The sequence below is a fragment of the Phyllobates terribilis genome, unplaced genomic scaffold, assembly GCF_046119375.1.
Source record: "Phyllobates terribilis strain yellow unplaced genomic scaffold, ASM4611937v1 Scaffold_4__5_contigs__length_816908805, whole genome shotgun sequence".
Taxonomy (NCBI): domain Eukaryota; kingdom Metazoa; phylum Chordata; class Amphibia; order Anura; family Dendrobatidae; genus Phyllobates; species Phyllobates terribilis.
Window position 1 is genome coordinate 3,487,388 of NW_027362764.1, and position 14,368 is coordinate 3,501,755.

Sequence of the window (14,368 nt, forward strand, 5' to 3'; positions counted from 1 at the left end):
CACTTGGAGGACTCTGAGACAGACTGGTTCAAGGTTCTTATGGTCTGATGAGACCAAGATCGAGATCTTTGGTGCCAACCACACACGTGACGTTTGGAGACTGGATGACACTGCATACGACCCCAAGAATACCATCCCTACAGTCAAGCATGGTGGTGGCAGCATCATGCTGTGGGGCTGTTTCTCTGCCAAGGGGCCTGGCCGTCTGGTCCGCATCCATGGGAAGATGGATAGCACTGCCTACCTGGAAATTTTGGCAAAGAACCTCCGCTCCTCCATCAAGGATCTTAAGATGGGTCGTAATTTCATCTTCCAACAAGACAACGACCCAAAGCACACAGCCAAGAAAACCAAGGCCTGGTTCAAGAGGGAAAAAGTCAAGGTGTTGGAGTGGCCTAGTCAGTCTCCTGACCTTAACCCAATTGAAAACTTGTGGAAGGAGCTCAAGAATAAAGTCCACATGAGACACCCAAAGAACCTAGATAACTTGGAGAAGATCTGCATGGAGGAGTGGGCCAAGATAACTCCACAGACCTGTGCCGGCCTGATCAGATCTTATAAAAGACGATTATTAGCTGTGATTGCAAACAAGGGTTATTCCACAAAATATTAAACATAGGGGTTGAATAATAATTGACCCACACTTTTATGTTTAAAAATTAATAAAATTCAACTGAGCAACATAACTTTTTGGTTTGTAAGATTTATGCTTCTGTTCATAAAACCTACTCTCGTTTGCAGTTTGAAGGCTCTAACTTATTTGCATCTTATCAAACCAGCTAAATCTGCAGGGGGTTGAATACTACTTGTAGGCAGTGTGTATATATATATATATATAATATATATATATATATATATATAATATATACATATACAGGACAGGAGAAGTGGTACTGTGCAGTGTATATATACTTGAGAGGAGAAGTGGTACTGTGCAGTGTATATATACAGGACAGGAGGAGTGGTACTGTGCAGTATATATAGAGGAGGAGTGGTACTGTGCAGTGTATATATACAGGACAGGAGGAGTGGTACTGTGCAGTGTATATATACAGGACAGGAGGAGTGGTATTGTGCAGTTTATATATACAGGACAGGAGGAGTGGTACGGTGCAGTGTATATATACAGGACAGGAGGAGTGGTACTGTGCAGTGTATCTATACAGGACAGGAGGAGAGGTACTGTGCAGTGTATATATACAGAACAGGAGGAGTGGTATTGTGCAGTGTATATATACAGGACAGGAGGAGTGGTGCTGTGCAGTGTAGATATACAGGACAGGAGGAGAGGTACTGTGCAGTGTATATATACAGGACAGGAGGAGTGGTACTGTGCAGTGTATATATACAGGACAGGAGGAGTGGTACTGTGCAGTGTTATATATACAGGACAGGAGGAGTGGTACTGTGCAGTGTATATATACAGGACAGGAGGAGTGGTACTGTGCAGTGTATATACAATACAGACCAAAAGTTTGGACACCCCTTCTCATTTAAAGATTTTTCGGTATTTTCATGACTATGAAAATTGTACATTCACACTGAAGGCATCAAAACTATGAATTAACACATGTGGAATTATATACTTAACAAAAAAGTGTGAAACAACTGAAAATATGTCTTATATTCTAGGTTCTTCAAAGTAGCCACCTTTTGCTTTGATGACTGCTTTGCACACTCTTGGCATTCTCTTGATGAGCTTCAAGAGGTAGTCACCAGAAATGGGTTTCACTTCACAGGTGTGCCCTGTGAGGTTTAACAAGTGGGATTTCTTGCCTTATAAATGGGGTTGGGACCATCAGTTGTGTTATGCAGACGTCTGGTGGATACACAGCTGATAGTCCTACTGAATAGACTGTTAGCTGCTTTTTTCTTGCCATAATACAAATTCTAACAGTCTATTCAGTAGGACTATCAGCTGTGTATCCACCAGACGTCTGCATAACACAACTGATGGTCCCAACCCCATTTATAAGGCAAGAAATCCCACTTGTTAAACCTCACAGGGCACACCTGTGAAGTGAAACCCATTTCTGGTGACTACCTCTTGAAGCTCATCAAGAGAATGCCAAGAGTGTGCAAAGCAGTCATCAAAGCAAAAGGTGGCTACTTTGAAGAACCTAGAATATAAGACATATTCTCAGTTGTTTCACACTTTTTTGTTAAGTATATAATTCCACATGTGTTAATTCATAGTTTTGATGCCTTCAGTGTGAGTGTACAATTTTCATAGTGATGAAAATACAGAAAAATCTTTAAATGAGAAGGTGTGTCCAAACTTTTGGTCTGTACTGTATACAGGACAGGAGGAGTGGTACTGTGCAGTGTATATATACAGGACAGGAGGAGTGGTACTGTGCAGTGTATATATACAGGACAGGAGGAGTGGTACTGTGCAGTGTATATATACTGGACAGGAGGAGTAGTACTGTGCAGTGTATATATACAGGAGAGGAGGTACTGTGCAGTGTATATATACAGGACAGGAGGAGTGGTACTGTGCAGTGTATATAGACAGGATAGGAGGAGTGGTACTGTGCAGTGTATATAGACAGGACAGGAGGAGTGGTACTGTGCAGTGTATATATACAGGACTTGAGGAGTGGTACTGTGCAGTGTATATATACAGGACAGAAGGAGTGGTACTGTGCAGTGTATATATACAGGACAGGAGGAGTGGTACTGTGCAGTGTATATATACAGGACAGGAGGAGTGGTACTGTGCAGTGTATATATACAGGACAGGAGGAGTGGTACTGTGCAGTGTATATATACAGGACAGGAGGAGTGGTACTGTGCAGTGTATATATACAGGACAGGAGGAGTGGTGCTGTGCAGTGTGTATATATACAGGACAGGAGGTGTGGTACTGTGCAGTGTATATATACAGGATAGGAGGAGTGGTACTGTGCAGTGTATATAGACAGGACAGGAGGAGTGGTACTGTGCAGTGTATATAGACAGGACTTGAGGAGTGGTACTGTGCAGTGTATATAGACAGGACTTGAGGAGTGGTACTGTGCAGTGTATATATACAGGACTTGAGGAGTGGTACTGTGCAGTGTATATATACAGGACAGGAGGAGTGGTACTGTGCAGTGTATATAGACAGGATAGGAGGAGTGGTACTGTGCAGTGTATATAGACAGGACAGGAGGAGTGGTACTGTGCAGTGTATATAGACAGGACAGGAGGAGTGGTACTGTGCAGTGTATATAGACAGGACTTGAGGAGTGGTACTGTGCAGTGTATATATACAGGACAGGAGGAGTGGTACTGTGCAGTGTATATAGACAGGACAGGAGGAGTGGTACTGTGCAGTGTATATAGACAGGACAGGAGGAGTGGTACTGTGCAGTGTATATAGACAGGACAGGAGGAGTGGTACTGTGCAGTGTATATAGACAGGACAGGAGGAGTGGTACTGTGCAGTGTATATAGACAGGACAGGAGGAGTGGTACTGTGCAGTGTATATAGACAGGACAGGAGGAGTGGTACTGTGCAGTGTATATAGACAGGACTTGAGGAGTGGTACTGTGCAGTGTATATAGACAGGACAGGAGGAGTGGTACTGTGCAGTGTATATATACAGGACAGGAGGAGTGGTACTGTGTAGATTGTGAGCAGTATCATGGCCTCCAAGCTTTTCTTTACATGCTTAGTGCCCTGTTGCCGTGGTGACAATGTTGGTTTCCACTACTTCTTGGCCTCCTGAGGCAGGAGGAGACCTCAGTCCTTGTTCTGGGACAGATTTCGGAGCTTCTCTGTGACAGGTGAGTGCCATTGACCCCTTATGTTCCAGATTTGTGAGATAATAAGTGAATGAATTATCTCAGTAATATAATACCTGATAGGATTAGATACAGCAGCTCAGCCCAGTATCACACATGCTAGGATCAGATACACAGATAGTTGCAGGCAGAGTGGGGCCATGGACAAAAATTATAAGTGTGGCCTCAAATCCTGACATATTTGTGCCAAATGTATTCCAGTCCATTGTCGCTTGTTTCTCGGACAATCCCCATATCTTGCTCGGTCCCCGTACATACGTTATCGGCAGCACGGCTCCCGGTTACACCGGGCGATGAGAACAATGATCTTTGTTCCTGCACAAACTATATAAAAAAGTCCCGGTCCCGCCATGCGGTGCCCATATAGTGGTAGATACCCGTCCTGCAGATCATGTCAGAGATGACAGTGCAGATATAGGTGGTGACGTTTCTTCACTTTTCCCGTCTTTTCCATCTTACCCAGACCGCCATGACTCCTCAGCAACGAGCGTCTGAAGAGTTTACCACAAACACGTTTTCCCATTCTGTGACGCGTATAGCGCGCAGGGGCAAATTTTGGCCACATCCCGATCCACGCCCATTTACCATTATCTTTCTCCCCTGGCAGGAGGAGTTGTCAGAGGGGCGCTGGTAGTGAGGGAAATTCAGCAGACGCCCGAGACTGCAGGACGCAGACCCAAATCCAGGACTGTCCGCTGCATCCGCGACGGTTGGGAATAGATGTGAGCGGATGGATTCCCGGGTCTCTGGTCCAGCATCCAGGTCAGTGCTACCTGGCGGCTGGACGGGAGGTCGTGAATCTCTTCCGGGGCAGCACGACGTCACCTGTGCGTCCTGCTCATCTCTAGTTGTGGATTATTTTTTGTTCCTTCATTCACAGTCGGAGCAGCCAGAACTTTCTCATCTTTATGAAGCTTCACCATATGACATCTAATTTTTTTGTGTCTGTAAGGCCGTGTTCACACAGTACAGAAATCCTGTGTTTTATGTTTTCAGCAGGATCCGCACCAAACTCCACAATAACAATCCTCTCCCCCTTATTTGATGCGTTGCTGGTGCAGATGTGAAGCCGCGTTTTTAATGTGCTTTTTATAGTTCAGAAAAGCTTTGCACTTAATAAAGTATCTGTGTTTTTTTAGGCTCCACATAGAAGCGTCTGAAGACTCTGCTGAACTCTGCGGTGGTGATGAGCGAGCGTGTGTTGTTAACCCTTTCGGCAAGCACGCTCGGCATTTATGTTAGTGCTGCCGCGGCTGCATGTCTCACGGCATCCTGCATGTGTCACAGCTGTCTAACAGCCCCAACACATGCAGCCGCGGCGGCACTAACATAAATGCCGAGCGTGCTTGCCGAAAGGGCTGAAACATAGATGCCAAACACGCCGAAAATACTCGGCGAACACCCGAGCGTGCACACCGAAAGGGTTAACAACAGGGCTGTGGAGTTGGTAAGCCAAACCTTCGACTCTGACTCCTTCATTTTCATGACACCGACTCCACAACTCCGAATCCCTCATACACGGCTCATGTGTAAGTGATAAATTTACTGCAGCACAGATTCATCTCAGCTAAAAGTCCAGACCCTGAGATCAGGAATAGGACAGACATTTATAGGACATCTCATAACTTTCCCAAGTTCTTATGAAAATATATTCCCCACAAACTGCATTGAACTACTGCACCCAATTTATTATAGATTTTAGGAGTTGGAGTCCACCAAAATGGACTCCGACTCCCTAGCCCTGGTTAACAATACACGCTCGCTCATCACTTCTCTGCGGTTTTGGAGCATTTTCTCCTCGGCTTCTTCTGAAAAAAACGCATGGAGAAAAATAACGCCGCTGCATTTTTAAGAGCAAAATCAAAGCTTTTCTGTACTGTTAAAAAGAGTTAAAAACTCTGGTTCATACCTGCCCCAAAATCGCATCAAATAAGTAGGAAACACATAAAAGAAACGCAGCAAACACCAATAATCAGAGAAGATTGTTACTGCGTCATGTGGTGCGAACACCTGCAGAAAAAAAGCAGAAAAAAAGAACGCAGCATTTACGCTACGTGTGAACACGGCCTCAGCATTACAGTTTTATTACATTTTTTATGGGTTTAATAAAGAAAAAATATCAATCACGCAATTTTTTTTACGCCATTTGCCGATCCCCGTAAATAATCTGATCGCTGTGTTCTGCGGGTTGTTACGATTACAGGGACACCAAATGTGTCCATGTTATTTGCTGATTTGTGATGTTCATTATTTTTTACAATACGCAAGTGACAATATTTTTTTAATTCTGAAATGTTTTTCTTTATTATTTTTTTAGCAATTTTATAGGCTGAAAAAATCTCTTATTCTCCCTGTAAAATAAAATTACATATATAGTGACCAGCAGTGTATGTAGATCAGTACAATCAGCCTATAGTCAAAGCCGGCAGTACGGGTCAAGTAGACAAAATTCTAACAATGGATTCACTAGAGCTGGTGACTCCGCAGGATAAGTATCTGTGTTAGTAATGTTTTAAGGTTGTGGGTTCAAGACCAAGGACTCACAGAATAAAACCTATATTATTGTAATTGTTCACAAATTTACTACTTTTATTTATAGGATCAAAAAAATAATTTTCTTCAGCTCAGTATACAGGCACCATAAAATACATTGCTATACACAATGTATTTCTATGGACTTGTATGAGCTGCTTCTGGAATCATTGCCTGCATTGTTGAGTCAAGTTAACTAAATCCTCCTATATTCACCATAGAGAGCAGTAGCTCAGTGCTTAGAGCTTCAGCCTCTGCACATGGAGTTCCTAGTTCAAGTCCTGAACTGGGAAGAAAAAGAAGAGGTGAGTGTAATGTAATATAATTTAATCACTGACCAGTGAGTGATCCCAACCACCCCAATACTGAGTCACTGCTGCCGTGTGAGTCCATATTACTGCTCTGCAACATGGTGCTTCTCTTACTGCCCCACATCCTAATGCCACCACTGTGCTCCTTACACAGTAATAATGCCTCTTTTGCGTCCTCTAGATGGTAAAATTGCCCCATAGAAAGTTTTAAACCGTCTGTGTTTGCTCTAGAAAGTAATATTATTCAGATTTTGCTCCCAGAAAGTAATAATGTCTCCTGTGTGCCCACTTAACATTTCATATTCTCAGCTGAGTCCCCCTAAAAAGTAATAATGTCTACTAATGCCCCAACAGTCCCCCTATACACAGTACAGTATAATTGCCCCACAGCTCCCCTATATATAGAATTATATCTCCCGCAGCATCCTATACACAGTATGGGATCCCCACAGCCACCTACATACAGTATAATACCCCAGTGGCTCTCCTATATACAATATGGGGCACCACAGCTCCCTATATTTAGTATTGAGCCCCCACAGCTCCCATATATACATTATGATGCAGATGGCCCCTACAGCTCCCTATATAAAAGTATGTTGACCCTACATTTACCAGTATACCATATGATGGCCCCAACAGCTCACTATATACAGTATGAAGCCCCCACACCTCTGTATGTACAGTATGATGTCCCCACAAGCTCCCTACATACAGTATGGGGCACCACAGCTACCTATAATTAGTATGGGGACCCCACAGCTGCCCTATATACAGTATGATGGCCTCAACAGCTCACTATATACAGTATGAAGCCCCTACACCTCTGTATGTACAGTATGATGTCCCCATAAGCTCCCTACATACAGTATGGGGCACCACAGCTACCTATAATTAGTATGGGGCCCCCCACAGCTGCCCTATATACAGTATGATGGCCTCCACAGCTCACTATTACACTATGGGGCTTCCACAACTTCTTATACATAGTATGACATCACACCACCTGTGTCGGGACACTGACGTCCTATACATGCACCCGGCTTTCTTTAGACCTAAGGTGTAATAGGGTAATGGAGGGAGACCATGTCTCTCTGCTCTACCACAGAGCTTAACTGTATCAGCGTGTTGTGATGGTCGCTCCAGATGGGACCAGAACTACCGCCACATTGCTTCTTTATGAACAGGGGCCTCTCCTGGATTCTGGATGGGGACCTTGTGCAATTGCCTTGTCTGACAGCCCCCCCTCCCCCCAGTCCTGTACACAACTCAGCTCAGCAGACAGTATCACACATGATAGGATAGGATACACAGCTCAGCAGACAGTATCACACATGATAGGATAGGATACACAGCTCAGCAGACAGTATCACACAGGAGAGGATTAGATACAGAGCTCAGCAGACAGTATCACACATGATAGGATAGGATACACAGCTCAGCAGACAGTATCACACAGGATAGGATTAGATACAGAGCTCAGCAGACAGTATCACACATGATAGGATTAGATACAGAGCTCAGCAGACAGTATCACACAGGATAGGATTAGATACACGGCTCAGCAGACAGTATCACACATGATAGGATTAGATACAGAGCTCAGCAGACAGTATCACACAGGATAGGATTAGATACACAGCTCAGCAGACAGTATCACACATGATAGGATTAGATACACAGCTCAGCAGACAGTATCACACATGATAGGATTAGATACAGAGCTCAGCAGACAGTATCACACAGGATAGGATTAGATACACGGCTCAGCAGACAGTATCACACATGATAGGATTAGATACACAGCTCAGCAGACAGTATCACACAGGATAGGATTAGATACACAGCTCAGCAGACAGTATCACACATGATAGGATTAGATACACAGCTCAGCAGACAGTATCACACAGGAGAGGATTAGATACAGAGCTCAGCAGACAGTATCACACAGGAGAGGATTAGATGCACGGCTCAGCAGACAGTATCACACAGGATAGGATTAGATACACGGCTCAGCAGACAGTATCACACATGATAGGATTAGATACACAGCTCAGCAGACAGTATCACACAGGATAGGATTAGATACACAGCTCAGCAGACAGTATCACACAGGATAGGATAGGATACACAGCTCAGCAGACAGTATCACACAGGATAGGATTAGATACACGGCTCAGCAGACAGTATCACACAGGATATGATTAGATACACGGCTCAGCAGACAGTATCACACAGGATAGGATAGGATACACAGCTCAGCAGACAGTATCACACATGATAGGATTAGATACACAGCTCAGCAGACAGTATCACACAGGATAGGATTAGATACACGGCTCAGCAGACAGTATCACACAGGATAGGATTAGATACACAGCTCAGCAGACAGTATCACACAGGATAGGATTAGATACACAGCTCAGCAGACAGTATCACACAGGATAGGATAGGATACACAGCTCAGCAGACAGTATCACACATGATGGGATTAGATACACGGCTCAGCAGACAGTATCACACATGATGGGATTAGATACACAGCTCAGCAGACAGTATCACACATGATAGGATTAGATACACAGCTCAGCAGACAGTATCACACAGGATAGGATTAGATACACAGCTCAGCAGACAGTATCACACAGGATAGGATAGGATACACAGCTCAGCAGACAGTATCACACATGATAGGATTAGATACACAGCTCAGCAGACAGTATCACACAGGATAGGATTAGATACACGGCTCAGCAGACAGTATCACACAGGATAGGATTAGATACACAGCTCAGCAGACAGTATCACACAGGATAGGATTAGATACACAGCTCAGCAGACAGTATCACACAGGATAGGATAGGATACACAGCTCAGCAGACAGTATCACACATGATGGGATTAGATACACGGCTCAGCAGACAGTATCACACATGATGGGATTAGATACACAGCTCAGCAGACAGTATCACACATGATAGGATAGGATACCCAGCTCAGCAGACAGTATCACACATGATGGGATTAGATACACGGCTCAGCAGACAGTATCACACAGGATAGGATTAGATACACGGCTCAGCAGACAGTATCACACAGGATAGGATAGGATACACAGCTCAGCAGACAGTATCACACATGATGGGATTAGATACAGGGCTCAGCAGACAGTATCACACAGGATAGGATTAGATACACTGCTCAGCAGACAGTATCACACAGGATAGGATTAGATACACGGCTCAGCAGACAGTATCACACAGGATGGGATTAGATACACGGCTCAGCAGTGTGGTTGGATGTATGGTCGGTGACGTGCAGCTCTCACACATGGGGGCGTCTGCTCAGTGCTCGGGGGGAAGGGTCGCTGCATAGCTGGATGTTCTCTGCCGCGGCTCCATCCTCGTCTCACAGAGAGTGTGATATTTAGGTCAGTACAATGCTGTATTATCTATAGAGTATCACACGGAGATGAGGATCATACATGTAATGTCACCCCGTGTATTATCTATAGGGTATCACACGGAGATGGGGAGGATCGTACATGTAATGTCACCCCATGTATTATCTATAGAGTATCACACGGAGATGAGGATCATACATGTAATGTCACCCCGTGTATTATCTATAGGGTATCACATGGAGATGAGGATCATACATGTAATGTCACCCTGTGTATTATCTATAGGGTATCACACGGAGATGAGGAGGATCGTACATGTAATGTCACCCCGTGTATTATCTATAGAGTATCACACGGAGATGAGGATCATACATGTAATGTCACCCCGTGTATTATCTATAGGGTATCACATGGAGATGAGGATCATACATGTAATGTCACCCCGTGTTTTATCTATAGGGTATCACACGGAGATGAGGAGGATCGTACATGTAATGTCACCCTGTGTATTATCTATAGGGTATCACATGGAGATGAGGATCTTACATGTAATGTCACCCCGTGTATTATCTATAGGGTATCACATGGAGATGAGGATCATACATGTAATGTCACCCCGTGTATTATCTATAGGGTATCACACGGAGATGGGGAGGATCGTACATGTAATGTCACCCCGTGTATTATCTATAGGGTATCACACGGAGATGGGGAGGATCGTACATGTAATGTCACCCCGTGTATTATCTATAGGGTATCACACGGAGATGGGGAGGATCATACATGTAATGTCACCCCGTGTATTATCTATAGGGTATCACATGGAGATGGGGAGGATTGTACATGTAATGTCACCCCGTGTATTATCTATAGGGTATCACACGGAGATGGGGAGGATCGTACATGTAATGTCACCCCGTGTATTATCTATAGGGTATCACACGGAGATGAGGAGGATCGTACATGTAATGTCACCCCGTGTATTATCTATAGGGTATCACATGGAGATGGGGAGGATCGTACATGTAATGTCACCCCGTGTATTATCTATAAGGAATCACACGGAGATGGGGAAGATCGTACATGTAATGTCACCCCGTGTATTATCTATAGGGTATCACATGGAGATGAGGAGGATCGTACATGTAATGTCACCCCGTGTATTATCTGTAGGGTATCATATGGAGATGAGGATCATACATGTAATGTCACCCCGTGTATTATCTATAGGGTATCACATGGAGATGAGGAGGATCGTACATGTAATGTCACCCCGTGTATTATCTATAGGGTATCACATGGAGATGAGGATCATACATGTAATGTCACCCCGTGTATTATCTATAGAGTGTCACACGGAGATGGGGAGGATTGTACATGTAATGTCACCCCGTGTATTATCTATAGGGTATCACATGGAGATGAGGAGGATCGTACATGTAATGTCACCCCGTGTATTATCTATAGAGTGTCACACGGAGATGGGGAAGATCGTACATGTAATGTCACCCCGTGTATTATCTATAGGGTATCACATGGAGATGAGGAGGATCGTACATGTAATGTCACCCCGTGTATTATCTATAGGGTATCACATGGAGATGAGGAGGATCGTACATGTAATGTCACCCCGTGTATTATCTATAGGGTATCACATGGAGATGGGGAGGATCGTACATGTAATGTCACCCTGTGTATTATCTATAGGGTATCACACGGAGATGGGGAGGATCGTACATGTAATGTCACCCCGTGTATTATCTATAGGGCATCACACGGAGATGGGGAGGATCGTACATGTAATGTCACCCCGTGTATTATCTATAGGGTATCACAGGGAGATGGGGAGGATCGTACATGTAATGTCACCCCGTGTATTATCTATAGGGTATCACACGGAGATGGGGAGGATCGTACATGTAATGTCACCCTGTGTATTATCTACAGGGTATCACACGGAGATGGGGAGGATCGTACATGTAATGTCACCCCGTGTATTATCTATAGGGTATCACACGGAGATGGGGAGGATCGTACATGTAATGTCACCCCGTGTATTATCTATAGGGTATCACACGGAGATGAGGAGGATCGTACATGTAATGTCACCCCGTGTATTATCTATAGGGTATCACACGGAGATGGGGAGGATCGTACATGTAATGTCACCCCATGTATTATCTATAGGGTATCACACGGAGATGAGGATCGTACATGTAATGTCACCCTGTGTATTATCTATAGGGTATCACACGGAGATGGGGAAGATTGTACATGTAATGTCACCCCGTGTATTATCTATAGGGTATCACATGGAGATGGGGAGGATCGTACATGTAATGTCACCCCGTGTATTATCTATAGGGTATCACATGGAGATGGGGAGGATCGTACATGTAATGTCACCCCGTGTATTATCTATAAGGAATCACACGGAGATGGGGAAGATCGTACATGTAATGTCACCCTGTGTATTATCTATAGGGTATCACATGGAGATGAGGAGGATCGTACATGTAATGTCACCCCGTGTATTATCTGTAGGGTATCACATGGAGATGAGGATCATACATGTAATGTCACCCCGTGTATTATCTATAGGGTATCACATGGAGATGAGGAGGATCGTACATGTAATGTCACCCCGTGTATTATCTATAGGGTATCACATGGAGATGAGGATCATACATGTAATGTCACCCCGTGTATTATCTATAGAGTGTCACACGGAGATGGGGAGGATTGTACATGTAATGTCACCCCGTGTATTATCTATAGGGTATCACATGGAGATGAGGAGGATCGTACATGTAATGTCACCCCGTGTATTATCTATAGAGTGTCACACGGAGATGGGGAAGATCGTACATGTAATGTCACCCCGTGTATTATCTATAGGGTATCACAGGGAGATGGGGAGGATCGTACATGTAATGTCACCCCGTGTATTATCTATAGGGTATCACACGGAGATGGGGAGGATCGTACATGTAATGTCACCCTGTGTATTATCTACAGGGTATCACACGGAGATGGGGAGGATCGTACATGTAATGTCACCCCGTGTATTATCTATAGGGTATCACACGGAGATGGGGAGGATCGTACATGTAATGTCACCCCGTGTATTATCTATAGGGTATCACACGGAGATGAGGAGGATCGTACATGTAATGTCACCCCGTGTATTATCTATAGGGTATCACACGGAGATGGGGAGGATCCTACATGTAATGTCACCCCATGTATTATCTATAGGGTATCACACGGAGATGAGGATCGTACATGTAATGTCACCCTGTGTATTATCTATAGGGTATCACACGGAGATGGGGAAGATTGTACATGTAATGTCACCCCGTGTATTATCTATAGGGTATCACATGGAGATGGGGAGGATCGTACATGTAATGTCACCCCGTGTATTATCTATAGGGTATCACATGGAGATGGGGAGGATCGTACATGTAATGTCACCCCGTGTATTATCTATAAGGAATCACACGGAGATGGGGAAGATCGTACATGTAATGTCACCCTGTGTATTATCTATAGGGTATCACATGGAGATGAGGAGGATCGTACATGTAATGTCACCCCATGCATTATCTGTAGGGTATCACATGGAGATGAGGATCATACATGTAATGTCACCCCGTGTATTATCTATAGGGTATCACATGGAGATGAGGAGGATCGTACATGTAATGTCACCCCGTGTATTATCTATAGGGTATCACATGGAGATGAGGATCATACATGTAATGTCACCCCGTGTATTATCTATAGAGTGTCACACGGAGATGGGGAGGATTGTACATGTAATGTCACCCCGTGTATTATCTATAGGGTATCACATGGAGATGAGGAGGATCGTACATGTAATGTCACCCCGTGTATTATCTATAGAGTGTCACACGGAGATGGGGAAGATCGTACATGTAATGTCACCCCGTGTATTATCTATAGGGTATCACATGGAGATGAGGAGGATCGTACATGTAATGTCACCCCGTGTATTATCTATAGGGTATCACATGGAGATGGGGAGGATCGTACATGTAATGTCACCCTGTGTATTATCTGTAGGGTATCACACGGAGATGGGGAGGATCGTACATGTAATGTCACCCCGTGTATTATCTATAGGGTATCACACGGAGATGGGGAGGATCGTACATGTAATGTCACCCCGTGTATTATCTATAGGGTATCACAGGGAGATGGGGAGGATCGTACATGTAATGTCACCCCGTGTATTATCTATAGGGTATCACACGGAGATGGGGAGGATCGTACATGTAATGTCACCCTGTGTATTATCTACAGG

The 14,368-nt window shown here is 44.3% G+C and overlaps 1 protein-coding gene across 2 annotated transcripts in view; it reads left to right on the forward strand.

The window, feature by feature from the left end:
- The first annotated feature begins 3,664 nt into the window (after positions 1–3,664).
- The window catches only part of LRRC61 (leucine rich repeat containing 61), a 44,769-nt gene continuing 34,065 nt past the window's right edge, over positions 3,665–14,368 (forward strand). Inside the window, exon 1 of one of the 2 annotated variants that reach the window (XM_073677057.1) lies at positions 3,665–3,774. The gene's annotated coding sequence lies outside the window, so the exon portion shown is untranslated. Of the gene's footprint in view, positions 3,775–9,961; positions 10,066–14,368 lie in introns of those variants that run through there. The other variant, XM_073677056.1, reaches the window with a different exon arrangement.